Genomic DNA, 10,327 nt, shown 5'->3' on the forward strand with positions numbered 1-10,327 from the left:
TCTGAAGAAATGTTCTGACGGTGGTGAGAGTGGAGCACGACTGTCTTCGTGGCGCAATTGGCTATGCGATCGGCTGTTAACTGAAAGGCTGGAGGTTGGAGCCCTCCCGGGAGTGGTGTGTTGCTTTTTTTTTCTTTGGGCTGATAGCTTTGAAGATATGTTCTCATGGTGGTGAGAGTGGAGCAGGACTGTCTCCGTGGCGCAATTGGCTAGCGCGATTAGTGTTAACCGAGAGGTTGGAGGTACGAGCCCACCCGGTGGTGGTGCGGCGCTTTTTTTTCTTTGGGCTGATAGCTTTGAAGAAATGTTCTGATGGTGGTGAGAGTGGAGCACGACTGTCTCCGTGGCGCAATTGGCTAGCGCAGTCGGCTGTTAACCGACAGGTTGGAGGTTCGAGCCCTCCCGGGAGTGGTGTGTTGCTTTTTTTATTTTGGGCTGATAGCTTTGAAAATATGTTTTGATGGTGGTGAGTGTGAAGCAGGACTGTCTCCGTGACGCAATTGGCTAGCGCGATCGGCTGTTAACCGAAAGGTTGGAGGTACGAGCCCACTCGGTGGAGGTGCGGCGCTTTTTTTTCTTTGGCCTGATAGCTTTGAAGATATGTCCTGATGGTGGTGAGAGTGGAGCACGATTGTCTCCGTGGCGCAATTGGCTAGCGCGATCGGCTGTTAACTGAGAGGTCTGAGGTTCCAGCCCTCCCGGGAGTGCTGTGTTGCTTTTTTTGGGCTGATAGCTTAGAAGATATGTTCTGATGGTGGTGAGAGTGGAGCATGACTGTCTCCGTGGCGCAATTTGCTATCGCGATCGGCTGTTAACCGAAATGTTGGAGGTACGAGCCCACATGGTGGTGGTGCGGCACTTTTTTTTCTTTGGGCTGATAGCTCTGAAGAAATGTTCTGACGGTGGTGAGAGTGGAGCACGACTGTCTCCGTGGCGCAATTGGCTATGCGAAAGGCTGTTAACAGGAAGGTTGGAGGTTCGAGCCCTCCCGGGAGTGGTGTGTTGCTTTTTTTTCTTTGGGCTGATAGCTTTGAAGATATGTTCTCATGGTGGTGAGAGTGGAGCAGGACTGTCTCCGTTGCGCAATTGGCTAGCGCGATTGGCTGTTACCGAGAGGTTGGAGGTACGAGCCCACCCGGTGGTGGTGCGGCGCTTTTTTTTCTTTGGGCTGATAGCTTTGAAGAAATGTTCTGATGGTGGTGAGAGTGGAGCACGACTGTCTCCGTGGCGCAATTTGCTATCGCGATCGGCTGTTAACCGAAAGGTTGGAGGTACGAGCCAACATGGTGGTGGTGCGGCACTTTTTTTTTCTTTGGGCTGATAGCTCTGAAGAAATGTTCTGACGGTGGTGAGAGTGGAGCACGACTGTCGCCGTGGCGCAATTGGCTATGCGAAAGGCTGTTAACAGGAAGGTTGGAGGTTCGAGTCCTCCCGGGAGTGGTGTGTTGCTTTTTTTTCTTTGGGCTGATAGCTTTGAAGATATGTTTTCATGGTGGTGAGAGTGGAGCAGGACTGTCTCCGTGGCGCAATTGGCTAGCGCGATTGGCTGTTACCGAGAGGTTGGAGGTACGAGCCCACCCGGTGGTGGTGCGGCGCTTTTTTTTCTTTGGGCTGATAGCTTTGAAGAAATGTTCTGATGGTGGTGAGAGTGGAGCACGACTGTCTCCGTGGCGCAATTGGCTAGCGCGGTCGGCTGTTAACCGACAGGTTGGAGGTTCGAGCCCTCCCGGGAGTTGTGTGTTGCTTTTTTTATTTTGGGCTGATAGCTTTGAAAATATGTTTTGATGGTGGTGAGTGTGAAGCAGGACTGTCTCCGTGACGCAATTGGCTAGCGCGATCGGCTGTTAACCGAAAGGTTGGAGGTACGAGCCCACCCGGTGGACGTGCGGCGCTTTTTTTTCTTTGGCCTGATAGCTTTGAAGATATGTCCTGACGGTGGTGAGAGTGGAGCACGACTGTCTCCATGGCGCAAGTGGCTATGCGATCTGCTGTTAACTGAAAGGTTGGAGGTTCCAGCCCTCCCGGGAGTGGTGTGTTGCTTTTTTTTGGGCTGATAGCTTAGAAGATATGTTCTGATGGTGGTGAGAGTGGAGCACGATTGTCTCCGTGGCGCAATTTGCTATCGCGATCGGCTGTTAACCGAAAGGTTGGAGGTACGAGCCCACACGGTGGTGGTTGGCACTTTTTTTTTCTTTGGGCTGATAGCTCTGAAGAAATGTTCTGACGGTGGTGAGAGTGGAGCACGACTGTCTCCGTGGCGCAATTGGCTATGCGAAAGGCTGGTAACCGGAAGGTTGGAGGTTCGAGCCCTCCCGGGAGTGGTGTGTTGCTTTTTTTCTTTGGGCTGATAGCTTTGAAGATATGTTCTGATGGTGGTGAGAGTGGAGCAGGACTGTCTCCGTGACGCAATTGGCTAGCGCGAACGGCTGTTAACCGAAAGGTTGGAGGTACGAGCCCACCCGGTGGAGGTGCGGCGCTTTTTTTTCTTTGGGCTGATAGCTTTGAAGATATGTCCTGATGGTGGTGAGAGTGGAGAACGACTGTCTCCGTGGCGCAATTGGCTAGCGCGATCGGCTGTTAACCGAGAGGTTGGAGGTACGAGCCCACCCGTTGGTGGTGCGGCGCTTTTTTTTCTTTGGGCTGATAGCTTTGAAGAAATGTTCTGATGGTGGTGAGAGTGGAGCACGACTGTCTCCGTGGCGCAATTGGCTATGCGAAAGGCTGTTAACCGGAAGGTTGGAGGTACGAGCCCACCCGGTGGAGGTGCGGCGCTTTTTTTTCTTTGGACTGATAGCTTTGAAGATATGTCCTGATGGTGGTGAGAGTGGAGCACGACTGTCTTCGTGGCGTAATTGGCTAGCGAGATCGGCTGTTAACCGAGAGGTTGGAGGTTCGAGCCCACCCGGTGGTGATGCGGCGATTTTTTCCTTTTGGGCTGATAGCTCTGAAAAAATGTTCTGACGGTGGTGAGAGTGGAGCACGACTGTCTCCATGGCGCAAGTGGCTATGCGATCGGCTGTTAACTGAAAGGTTGGAGGTTCCAGCCCTCCCGGGAGTGGTGTGTTTCTTTTTTTGGGCTGATAGCTAAGAAGATATGTTCTGATGGTGGTGAGAGTGGAGCACGACTGTCTCCGTGGCGCAATTTGCTATCGCGATCGGCTGTTAACCGAAAGGTTGGAGGTACGAGCCCACACGGTGGTGGTGCGGCACTTTTTTTTCTTTGGGCTGATAGCTCTGAAGAAATGTTCTGACGGTGGTGTGAGTGGAGCACGACTGTCTCCGTGGCGCAATTGGCAAGCGCGATCGGCTGTTAACCGAAAGGTTGGAGGTTCGAGCCCTCCCGGGAGTGGTGTGTTGCTTTTTTTATTTTGGGCTTAGAGCTTTGAAAATATGTTCTGATGGTGGTGAGTGTGGAGCAGGACTGTCTCCGTGGCGCAATTGGCTAGCGCGATCGGCTGTTAACCGAAAGGTTGGAGGTACGAGCCTACCCGGTTGAGGTGCGGCGCTTTTTTTTTGGGCTGATAGCTTTGAAGATATGTTCTGATGGTGGTGAGAGTGGAGCACGACTGTCTCCTTGCGCAATTGGCTAGCGCGATCTGCTGTTAACCGAGAGGTTGGAGGTTGGAGCCCACCCGGTGGTGGTGCGGCGATTTTTTTCCTTTTGGCTGATAGCTCTGAAGAAATGTTCTGACGGTGGTGAGAGTGGAGCACGATTGTCTCCATGGCGCAATTGGCTATGCGATCGGCTATTAACTGAAAGGTTGGAGGTTCGAGTCCTCCCGGGAGTGGTGTATTGCTTTTTTTTCTTTGGGCTGATAGCTTTGAAAATATGTTCTGATGGTGGTGAGAGTGGAGCACGACTGTCTCCGTGGCGCAATTGGCTAGCGCGATCGGCTGTTAACCGAAAGTTTGGAGGTACGAGCCCACCCGGTGGTGGTGTGGCGCTTTTTTTTCTTTGGGCTGATAGCTCTGAAGAAATGTTCTGACGGTGGTGAGAGTGGAGCACGACTGTCTTCGTGGCGCAATTGGCTATGCGATCGGCTGTTAACTGAAAGGCTGGAGGTTGGAGCCCTCCCGGGAGTGGTGTGTTGCTTTTTTTTTCTTTGGGCTGATAGCTTTGAAGATATGTTCTCATGGTGGTGAGAGTGGAGCAGGACTGTCTCCGTGGCGCAATTGGCTAGCGCGATTAGTGTTAACCGAGAGGTTGGAGGTACGAGCCCACCCGGTGGTGGTGCGGCGCTTTTTTTTCTTTGGGCTGATAGCTTTGAAGAAATGTTCTGATGGTGGTGAGAGTGGAGCACGACTGTCTCCGTGGCGCAATTGGCTAGCGCGGTCGGCTGTTAACCGACAGGTTGGAGGTTCGAGCCCTCCCGGGAGTGGTGTGTTGCTTTTTTTATTTTGGGCTGATAGCTTTGAAAATATGTTTTGATGGTGGTGAGTGTGAAGCAGGACTGTCTCCGTGACGCAATTGGCTAGCGCGATCGGCTGTTAACCGAAAGGTTGGAGGTACGAGCCCACTCGGTGGAGGTGCGGCGCTTTTTTTTTTTGGCCTGATAGCTTAGAAGATATGTCCTGATGGTGGTGAGAGTGGAGCACGATTGTCTCCGTGGCGCAATTGGCTAGCGCGATCGGCTGTTAACTGAGAGGTCTGAGGTTCCAGCCCTCCCGGGAGTGCTGTGTTGCTTTTTTTGGGCTGATAGCTTAGAAGATATGTTCTGATGGTGGTGAGAGTGGAGCATGACTGTCTCCGTGGCGCAATTTGCTATCGCGATCCGCTGTTAACCGAAATGTTGGAGGTACGAGCCCACATGGTGGTGGTGCGGCACTTTTTTTTCTTTGGGCTGATAGCTCTGAAGAAATGTTCTGACGGTGGTGAGAGTGGAGCACGACTGTCTCCGTGGCGCAATTGGCTATGCGAAAGGCTGTTAACAGGAAGGTTGGAGGTTCGAGCCCTCCCGGGAGTGGTGTGTTGCTTTTTTTTCTTTGGGCTGATAGCTTTGAAGATATGTTCTCATGGTGGTGAGAGTGGAGCAGGACTGTCTCCGTTGCGCAATTGGCTAGCGCGATTGGCTGTTACCGAGAGGTTGGAGGTACGAGCCCACCCGGTGGTGGTGCGGCGCTTTTTTTTCTTTGGGCTGATAGCTTTGAAGAAATGTTCTGATGGTGGTGAGAGTGGAGCACGACTGTCTCCGTGGCGCAATTGGCTAGCGCGGTCGGCTGTTAACCGACAGGTTGGAGGTTCGAGCCCTCCCGGGAGTTGTGTGTTGCTTTTTTTATTTTGGGCTGATAGCTTTGAAAATATGTTTTGATGGTGGTGAGTGTGAAGCAGGACTGTCTCCGTGACGCAATTGGCTAGCGCGATCGGCTGTTAACCGAAAGGTTGGAGGTACGAGCCCACCCGGTGGACGTGCGGCGCTTTTTTTTCTTTGGCCTGATAGCTTTGAAGATATGTCCTGACGGTGGTGAGAGTGGAGCACGACTGTCTCCATGGCGCAAGTGGCTATGCGATCGGCTGTTAACTGAAAGGTTGGAGGTTCCAGCCCTCCCGGGAGTGGTGTGTTGCTTTTTTTTGGGCTGATAGCTTAGAAGATATGTTCTGATGGTGGTGAGAGTGGAGCACGACTGTCTCCGTGGCGCAATTTGCTATCGCGATCGGCTGTTAACCGTAAGGTTGGAGGTACGAGCCCACACGGTGGTGGTTGGCACTTTTTTTTTCTTTGGGCTGATAGCTCTGAAGAAATGTTCTGACGGTGGTGAGAGTGGAGCACGACTGTCTCCGTGGCGCAATTGGCTATGCGAAAGGCTGGTAACCGGAAGGTTGGAGGTTCGAGCCCTCCCGGGAGTGGTGTGTTGCTTTTTTTCTTTGGGCTGATAGCTTTGAAGATATGTTCTGATGGTGGTGAGAGTGGAGCAGGACTGTCTCCGTGACGCAATTGGCTAGCGCGAACGGCTGTTAACCGACAGGTTGGAGGTACGAGCCCACCCGGTGGAGGTGCGGCGCTTTTTTTTCTTTGGGCTGATAGCTTTGAAGATATGTCCTGATGGTGGTGAGAGTGGAGAACGACTGTCTCCGTGGCGCAATTGGCTAGCGCGATCGGCTGTTAACCGAGAGGTTGGAGGTACGAGCCCACCCGTTGGTGGTGCGGCGCTTTTTTTTCTTTGGGCTGATAGCTTTGAAGAAATGTTCTGATGGTGGTGAGAGTGGAGCACGACTGTCTCCGTGGCGCAATTGGCTATGCGAAAGGCTGTTAACCGGAAGGTTGGAGGTACGAGCCCACCCGGTGGAGGTGCGGCGCTTTTTTTTCTTTGGACTGATAGCTTTGAAGATATGTCCTGATGGTGGTGAGAGTGGAGCACGACTGTCTTCGTGGCGTAATTGGCTAGCGAGATCGGCTGTTAACCGAGAGGTTGGAGGTTCGAGCCCACCCGGTGGTGATGCGGCGATTTTTTCCCTTTGGGCTGATAGCTCTGAAAAAATGTTCTGACGGTGGTGAGAGTGGAGCACGACTGTCTCCATGGCGCAAGTGGCTATGCGATCGGCTGTTAACTGAAAGGTTGGAGGTTCCAGCCCTCCCGGGAGTGGTGTGTTTCTTTTTTTGGGCTGATAGCTAAGAAGATATGTTCTGATGGTGGTGAGAGTGGAGCACGACTGTCTCCGTGGCGCAATTTGCTATCGCGATCGGCTGTTAACCGAAAGGTTGGAGGTACGAGCCCACACGGTGGTGGTGCGGCACTTTTTTTTCTTTGGGCTGATAGCTCTGAAGAAATGTTCTGACGGTGGTGAGAGTGGAGCACTACTGTCTCCGTGGCGCAATTGGCTATGCGAAAGGCTGTTAACCGGAAGGTTGGAGGTTCGAGCCCTCCCGGGAGTGGTGTGTTGCTTTTTTTTCTTTGGGCTGATAGCTTTGAAGATATGTTCTGATGGTGGTGAGAGTGGAGCAGGACTGTCTCCGTGGCGCAATTGGCTAGCGCGATTGGCTGTTAACCGAAAGGTTGGAGGTACGAGTCCACCCGGTGGTGGTGCGGCGCTTTTTTTTTTGGGCTGATAGCTCTGAAGAAATGTTCTGACAGTGGTGTAAGTGGAGCACGATTGTCTCCGTGGCGCAATTGGCTAGTGCGATCGGCTGTTAACTGAGAGGTCTGAGGTTCCAGCCCTCCCGGGAGTGCTGTGTTGCTTTTTTTTGGGCTGATAGCTTAGAAGATATGTTCTGATGGTGGTGAGAGTGGAGCATGACTGTCTCCGTGGCGCAATTTGCTATCGCGATCGGCTGTTAACCGAAATGTTGGAGGTACGAGCCCACATGGTGGTGGTGCGGCACTTTTTTTTTCTTTGGGCTGATAGCTCTGAAGAAATGTTCTGACGGTGGTGAGAGTGGAGCACGACTGTCTCCGTGGCGCAATTGGCTATGCGAAAGGCTGTTAACAGGAAGGTTGGAGGTTCGAGCCCTCCCGGGAGTGGTGTGTTGCTTTTTTTCTTTGGGCTGATAGCTTTGAAGATATGTTCTCATGGTGGTGAGAGTGGAGCAGGACTGTCTCCGTGGCGCAATTGGCTAGCGCGATTGGCTGTTACCGAGAGGTTGGAGGTACGAGCTCACCCGGTGGTGGTGCGGCGCTTTTTTTTCTTTGGGCTGATAGCTTTGAAGAAATGTTCTGATGGTGGTGAGAGTGGAGCACGACTGTCTCCGTGGCGCAATTGGCTAGCGCGGTCGGCTGTTAACCAACAGGTTGGAGGTTCGAGCCCTCCCGGGAGTGGTGTGTTGCTTTTTTTGGGCTGATAGCTTAGAAGATATGTTCTGATGGTGGTGAGAGTGGAGCACGACTGTCTCCGTGGCGCAATTTGCTATCGCGATCGGCTGTTAACCGAAAGGTTGGAGGTACGAGCCCACAGGGTGGTGGTGCGGCACTTTTTTTTTCTTTGGGCTGATAGCTCTGAAGAAATGTTCTGACGGTGGTGAGAGTGGAGCACGACTGTCGCCGTGGCGCAATTGGCTATGCGAAAGGCTGTTAACAGGAAGGTTGGAGGTTCGAGTCCTCCCGGGAGTGGTGTGTTGCTTTTTTTTCTTTGGGCTGATAGCTTTGAAGATATGTTTTCATGGTGGTGAGAGTGGAGCAGGACTGTCTCCATGGCGCAATTGGCTAGCGCGATTGGCTGTTACCGAGAGGTTGGAGGTACGAGCCCACCCGGTGGTGGTGCGGCGCTTTTTTTTCTTTGGGCTGATAGCTTTGAAGAAATGTTCTGATGGTGGTGAGAGTGGAGCACGACTGTCTCCGTGGCGCAATTGGCTAGCGCGGTCGGCTGTTAACCGACAGGTTGGAGGTTCGAGCCCTCCCGGGAGTTGTGTGTTGCTTTTTTTATTTTGGGCTGATAGCTTTGAAAATATGTTTTGATGGTGGTGAGTGTGAAGCAGGACTGTCTCCGTGACGCAATTGGCTAGCGCGATCGGCTGTTAACCAAAAGGTTGGAGGTACGAGCCCACCCGGTGGACGTGCGGCGCTTTTTTTTCTTTGGCCTGATAGCTTTGAAGATATGTCCTGACGGTGGTGAGAGTGGAGCACGACTGTCTCCATGGCGCAAGTGGCTATGCGATCGGCTGTTAACTGAAAGGTTGGAGGTTCCAGCCCTCCCGGGAGTGGTGTGTTGCTTTTTTTTGGGCTGATAGCTTAGAAGATATGTTCTGATGGTGGTGAGAGTGGAGCACGACTGTCTCCGTGGCGCAATTTGCTATCGCGATCGGCTGTTAACCGAAAGGTTGGAGGTACGAGCCCACACGGCGGTGGTTGGCACTTTTTTTTTCTTTGGGCTGATAGCTCTGAAGAAATGTTCTGACGGTTGTAGCACCGAAAGGCGGGCGAGTTGGAACTTATCCATAGTGGGCAGCGCACAAAAGGAAACACACAAGAGAAGGAATCAGGACAAGCGCTGGTCTAACAACTGAAAGTTTTATTTGAAAGAAAGCATATATATACATGTGTACACAGAAAATCAAGTGCTACGCAAGATTACTTCCGATCAATGAAACCAATCTCCTGTTCAGATAAAGAAACAGATGGCTGGCTAACGCAAATGCCAACACTCTTCGCCATGTGGTAAGCCTCAGCAATCTCACGTGTCCTTTGATTATGATGGCGGTCGATGATTGCGGTTTGCTCAAAAGAAGGAATACAACCGCAATCGCGGCAATGGCTGGCGAGGTGAGACAGAACCCCACCCTTTAAAGAATTTTCATGCTCCCGTAGCCTAATATTAATACATCTACTGGTCTGTCCTATGCAGACACTCCCGCACGAGCAAGGAATTTTATAGACTACCCCGGTCGAACATGCGGTATACTTCTTAACGTGCTTGATTGAACAAGTGTTATCAACCGCCCTCGTAATTCCCTTAACGCGTCTATGAATCTTGCCACATAAGCTACCCAATTTATTCCCACTTGAAAAAACAACGTCAACCCCATACTGCCCCCCAACTTTCTTTAATCTATGTGAAATGGAATGTACATAGGGAATCACTGCAAAACGCTTTTGCTCGCGTTGAGAGGTTGCTGGTTGGTTGGTGGGCTGCGCGTTACTATTTACTTTCTTTAGCAAACGCTCGGAAGCAGAAACGAGAAAGGCGGTGGGAAAACCCGCTGTCTTAAGCCGATCACACTGATTACGAAAGCTTTCCTCTGTGGCATGGAAACAAGATTTTGCGACAGCTGCGTGAAGGCATGAAGTGACTATACCATTTTTTACCAGTTTAGAATGAGCAGATTTAAAGTTTAGGAGGGGTTTAGCCGACCTGGGAGCGTATAACCAACAGACATGCGCATCCTGGAATCGCAATGTTAGGTCAAGGAACTGAAGCTCATTCTTTTCATTGGGAACTTCACACGTAAACTGAAGACCCTGCCCCCTTTCCCTAAATGCCTTGAGAATGTTCACCTTATCATGTAAGCTACTAACACTATCCAAAAAAACCAAGTAATCATCCACATACCTAAATATACGAGTCCCCCAACCCTCAACATCTCTTTCTAGATCGCGATCAATTCTACTCAACAATATGTCACTTAGGACCGGGGCAACTCTGGAACCTATGCATACACCTGAGGCCTGAACAAACAAATCCCCTTGCCAAGAAACAAAAGTAGAATCAAGATAAAAACGAAGAAGTTCAAGGAAACTTTGAACAGAAATACCACATTTGTCAACAAACCGCGTTTCTTCATTTAGTTCAGTGATAGTTTCCTTAACACATAGTAACAGAAAATTATGCGGCAGTGAGTAGAACAGGTCCTGAACATCGACACTGAAGGCAGACTTTTTTTCCCAAAGGTTCTGATTA

The 10,327-nt window shown here is 51.3% G+C and overlaps 5 non-coding genes across 5 annotated transcripts; all 5 read left to right on the forward strand.

Moving 5' to 3' along the window:
• Window positions 1–334: 334 nt before the first annotated feature.
• TRNAN-GUU (transfer RNA asparagine (anticodon GUU)) lies at window positions 335–411 on the forward strand. The gene has a single exon. It is a non-coding gene; the product is annotated as a tRNA-Asn (tRNA).
• A 1,247-nt stretch (window positions 412–1,658) lies between these two features.
• On the forward strand, window positions 1,659–1,735 carry TRNAN-GUU (transfer RNA asparagine (anticodon GUU)). The gene has a single exon. It is a non-coding gene; the product is annotated as a tRNA-Asn (tRNA).
• Window positions 1,736–4,302: 2,567 nt separating this feature from the next.
• On the forward strand, window positions 4,303–4,379 carry TRNAN-GUU (transfer RNA asparagine (anticodon GUU)). The gene has a single exon. It is a non-coding gene; the product is annotated as a tRNA-Asn (tRNA).
• Window positions 4,380–5,182: 803 nt separating this feature from the next.
• On the forward strand, window positions 5,183–5,259 carry TRNAN-GUU (transfer RNA asparagine (anticodon GUU)). The gene has a single exon. It is a non-coding gene; the product is annotated as a tRNA-Asn (tRNA).
• A 3,002-nt stretch (window positions 5,260–8,261) lies between these two features.
• On the forward strand, window positions 8,262–8,338 carry TRNAN-GUU (transfer RNA asparagine (anticodon GUU)). Its single transcript has one exon. It is a non-coding gene; the product is annotated as a tRNA-Asn (tRNA).
• The last annotated feature ends 1,989 nt before the right edge of the window (window positions 8,339–10,327 follow it).

The sequence above is a fragment of the Rhipicephalus microplus genome, unplaced genomic scaffold, assembly GCF_043290135.1.
Source record: "Rhipicephalus microplus isolate Deutch F79 unplaced genomic scaffold, USDA_Rmic scaffold_13, whole genome shotgun sequence".
NCBI classification, from domain to species: Eukaryota; Metazoa; Arthropoda; class Arachnida; order Ixodida; family Ixodidae; genus Rhipicephalus; species Rhipicephalus microplus.